The sequence below is a fragment of the Heterodontus francisci genome, chromosome 48, assembly GCF_036365525.1.
Source record: "Heterodontus francisci isolate sHetFra1 chromosome 48, sHetFra1.hap1, whole genome shotgun sequence".
Classification (NCBI taxonomy): Eukaryota; Metazoa; Chordata; class Chondrichthyes; order Heterodontiformes; family Heterodontidae; genus Heterodontus; species Heterodontus francisci.
In genome coordinates this window covers 18,270,932-18,276,000 of record NC_090418.1, presented here as the reverse complement: position 1 = coordinate 18,276,000, position 5,069 = coordinate 18,270,932, and positions in this window count along the sequence as shown.

Sequence of the window (5,069 nt, the reverse complement as noted above, 5' to 3'; positions counted from 1 at the left end):
AGTGAGGAGTCAATCCTTAGATTACAGGACGATATAGATGGGCTGGTAAGATGAGGACTAATAAGGCAAGGGAATATACAATGGATGGTACGACGCTCGGAAGTAGAGAAGGTCAGAGGGACCTTGTTGTACTTGTCCATAGATCACTGAAGGCAGCAGCACATGTAGATAAGCTGGTTAGAAAGGTATATGGGATACTTGCCTTTATTAGCCGAGGGATAGAATATAAGAGCAGGGAGGTTATGATGGAGCTTTCTCAAACGCTTGTTAGGCCACAGCTGGAGTACAGTTCTGGACACCACACTATAGGAAGGATGTGATTGCACTGGAGAGGGTGCAGAGGAGATTCACCAGGATGTTGCCTGGGCTGGAGCATTTCAGCTATGAAGAGAGACTGAAAAGGCTAGGGTTGTTTTCCTTGGAGCAGAGAAGGATGAGAGGGGACATGATTGAGGTGTACAAAATTATGAGGGGCATTGATAGGTTAGATAGGAGGAAACCTTTACCTTAGCAGAGGGGCCAAGAACCAGGGGCATAGATTTAGGGTAAGGGGCAGGAGGTTTAGGGGGGATTTCAGGAAATATATTTTCACCCAGACGGTGGTTAGAATCTGGAACGCACTGCCTGAAGAGGTGGTAGAGGCAGGAACCCTCACAACATTTAAAAAGTATTTAGATGAGCACTTGAAACGCCATAACATACAAGGCTATGGTCCAAGTGCAGGAATATTTTTTTTATTCATTCACGGGATGTGGGTGTCACTGGCCAGGCCAGCATTTATTGTCCATCCCTAATTGCCCTTGAGAAGGTGGTGGTGAGCTGCCTTCTTGAACCGCTGCAGTCCATGTGGGGTAGGTATACCCACAGTGCTGTTAGGAAGGGAGTTCCAGGATTTTGACCCAGCGACAGTGAAGGAACGGCGATATAGTTCCAAGTCAGGATGGTGTGTGACTTGGAGGGGAACTTGCAGGTGGTGGTGTTCCCATGCATTTGCTGCCCTTAGTTTTAGTTTAGAGATACAGCACTGAAACAGGCCCTTCGGCCCACCGAGTCTGTGCCGACCATCAACCACCCATTTATACTAATTCTACACTAATCCCATATTCCTACCACATCCCCACCTGTCCCTATATTTCCCTACCACCTACCTATACTAGGGGCAATTTATAATGGCCAATTTACCTACCAACCTGCAAGTCCCTTGTCCTACTAGTTGGTAGAGGTCGCGGATTTAGAAGGTGCTGTCTAAGGAGCCTTGGAGCATTGCTGCAGTGCATCTTGTAGATGGTACACACTGCTGCCACTATGGGATTAGAATAGTTGAGTGCTGGAGAGCCAGCACAGACGCAATGGGCCGAAGGGCCTGTTTCTGTTCTGTTTAACTCTATGACTCTATAACTCTATCAGGTTGAGGTGCTGTGGGACAGTGGCGCAGTGGTTAGCACTGCAGCCTCACAGCTCCAGCAACCTGGGTTCAATTCCAGGTGCTGCCTGTGTGGCGTTTGCAAGTTCTCCCTGTGTCTGCGTGGGTTTCTTCCGGGTGCTCCGGTTTCCTCCCTCATGCCAAAGACTTGTAGGTTGATAGGCTAATTGGTCATTATAAATTGCCCCTAGTATAGGTAGGTGGTAGGGAAATATAGGGACAGGGTGGGATGTGGTAGGAATATGGAATTAGTGTAGGATTAGTACAAATGGGTGGTTGATGGTCGGCACAGACTTGGTGGGCCGAAGGGCCTGTTTCAGTGCTTTATCTCTAAACTAAACTAAAAAAAAAGGTGTATTAGTTTGAAATGCTGCTTTAGGTTTAAGTGCTGTACTAGTTCTGGAGGCAGGATTGGTTTGAGGTGCAGAGTAGGTTTGAGGTGCAGGGTCGGTTTGAGGTGCAGGATTGGTCCGAAATGCAGTATTCAGCTGTGCTGCTGTATTAGTTTTAAGGTGTATTAGTTTGAAATGCTGCATTAGTTTGTGATGCTGTGTTCGTTTAAAGGTGTATTTGTTTGAAGTGCAGCATTCATCAGAACGTTCTGAAGAAGGGTCACTGACAAAGAACAAAGAACAATACAGCAAAGGAACAGGCCATTCGGCCCACCAAGCCTGCGCCGATCTTGTTGCCTGTCTAAACTAAAACCTTCTGCACTTCCGGCGTCCCAATCCCTCTATTCCCATCCTATTCATGTATTTGTCAAGATGCCTCTTAAACGTCTCTATGGTACCTGCTTCCACCACCTCCCCTGGCAACAAGTTCCAGGCACTCACCACCCTCTGTGTAAAGAACTTGCCTCGCACATCCCCTCTAAACTTTGCCCCTCGCACCTTAAACCTATGTCCCCTAGTAACTGACTCTTCCACCCTGGGAAAAAGTTCTGACTATCCACTCAGTCCATGTCACTCATAACTTTGTAAACCTCTATCAGGTTGCCCCTCCACCTCCGTCGTTCCACTGAACACAATCCGAGATTATCCAACCTCTCCTCACAGCCAAAAAATTTTACCTCTGCTTCTCTCTCCACAGATGCTGCCAGACCTGCTGAGTATTACCAGCATTTTTTGTTTTTATTTTACATTAGGTTGAGTTGCTGTATTAGATTTCAAGGCTGGATTAGTTTGAAATGAACAAAGAACAAAGAACAGTACAGCACAAGAACAGGCCATTCGGCCCTCCAAGCCTGCGCCGATCTTGATGCCTGCCTAAACTAAAACCTTCTGCACTTCCGGGGTCCGTATCCCTCTAATCCGATCCTATTCATGTATTTGTCAAGATGCCTCTTAAACGTCTCTATGGTACCTGCTTCCACCACCTCCCTGGCAGCAAGTTCCAGGCACTCACCACCCTCTGTGTAAAGAACTTGCCTCGCACATCCCCTCTAAACTTTGCCCCTCGCACCTTAAACCTATGTCCCCTAGTAACTGACTCTTCCACCCTGGGAAAAAGCTTCTGACTATCCACTCTGTCCATGCCGCTCATAACTTTGTAAACCTTTATCATGTCACCCCTCCACCTCCGTCATTCCAGTGAAAACAATCTGAGTTTATCCAACCTCTCCTCATAGCTAATGCCCTCCAGACTAGGCAACATCCTGGTAAACCTCTTCTGTACCCTCTCCAAAGCCTCCACTTCCTTCTGGTAGTGTGGCGACCAGAATTGCACGCAATATTCTAAGTGTGGCCTAACTAAAGTTCTGTACAGCTGCAGCATGACTTGCCAATTTTTATACTCTATGCCCCGACCGATGAAGGCAAGCATGCCGTATGCCTTCTTGACTACCTTATCCACCTGCGTTGCCACTTTCAGTGACATGTGGACCTGTAAGCCCAGATCTCTCTGCCTGTCAATACTCCCAAGGGTTCTGCCATTTACTGCATACCTCCCACCTGCATTAGATCTTCCAAAATGCATTACCTCACATTTGTCTGAATTAAACTCCATCTGCCATTTCTCCGCCCAAGTCTCCAACCGATCTATATCCTGTTGTATCCTCTGACAAGCCTCATCACTGTCCGCAACTCCACCAACCTTTGTGTCGTCCGTAAACTTACTAATCAGACCAGCGACATTATCCTCCAAATCATTTATATATTCTACAAACAGCAAAGGTCCCAGCACTGATCCCTGCGGAACACCACTAGTCACATCCCTCCATTCAGAAAAGCACCCTTCCACTGCTACCCTCTGTCTTCTCTGACTGAGCCAGTTCTGTATCCATTTAGCCAGCTCCCCTCTGATCCCATGTGACTTCACCTTTTGTATCAGTCTGCCATGCGGGACCTTGTCAAAGGCTTTACTGCAGTCCATATAGACAACATCCACTGCCCTTCCCTCATCAATCATCTTCCTCACTTCCTCAAAAAACTCAATCAAATTAGTGAGACGCGACCTCCCCTTCACAAAACCATGCTGCCTCTCGCTAATAAGTCCATTTGTTTCCAAATGGGAGTAAATCCTGTCCTGAAGAATCCTCTCTAATAATTTCCCTACCACTGACGTAAGGCTCGCCGGCCAATAATTTCCTGGATTATCCTTGCTACCCTTCTTAAACAAAGAAAGAATAAGCATTTTCCACAATGAATATTAACTTTATAACAGAAAACAAATGGCAGATGTCAAACACACGTGAATTCCCAGTGTGTCTAGGTGGGTTTCTTTATACCTTTATAATTCTATGAGGTGTGACCCCTGTGCTAGTAGCTGGGCTGGAGCAGGCTGCTGATCGAGCTGCCCCCTCGTCTGGGATCACTTCGACAGCTGTCCTCTGGCTGCCTGAGGCCTGGAAGTTTTCCTGTAAAGGTGCAGGGCTCTGTTCAGGTATTGCAGCTACTGGAGCTGATCTGACTGGTGGAAGGGCTGAGGAGCCGCTGTCCACACTCAGAACGCCCTGAGTGGAGCCCCCACTTGTGGAGGTCAGCCTCTTTTCTCTTCCCTTTCATGGCTCACTTGAACTTCCCTGCTCACCAGAGATTACGAGGAGCTGGAGAAGACCTCATCCTCCTCGCGCCTTGCCACTGCTGCATTGAGCCAAGGCAATGGTGTGCAGGTCTCTGCGCGTCTGCAGGATCTGGCTCTCCATGAGGGTCACCAACCTCTCAATGGAAGACGCCATGTGCTCACACATCTGAAACATGGCAGCAGTCATGGCCTGGATGGACTCCTCCATCATCCGCTCATGGCTGCACATGGCCTCTCTGCCAGGTGTTGCCTTACCTCTCTCTGGCACCCCCTGTGCTGTTGACACCAGAGGCTCGTCATCAGCCTGGGGTTTAGCATGGGCCTGAACACCCACAGTCCTGCGACTGTCGGGGATCTCGGCTGTGTCAGCCTCAGCCAACTGCTCGGGTGCATGTGCAGTGCTCTCACCAGCTTGTGACCTGATTCTAAAGCCGAGCATGAACGCACTGAGGGGAAAGTATCTGCGCTGGTGGAAGGTGCAGGAGAGTCATGTAATGGTGCATCCTCTGACTGCTCCTCCTTCTCAGAGGTTGATGGCTGGCCCTCTTCAGCTGGAGTTTCCTGCGGACGCTGACCTGCATGAGAGAACACAAACCTGTGTTTGTTATGCATTGCAGATCTTATG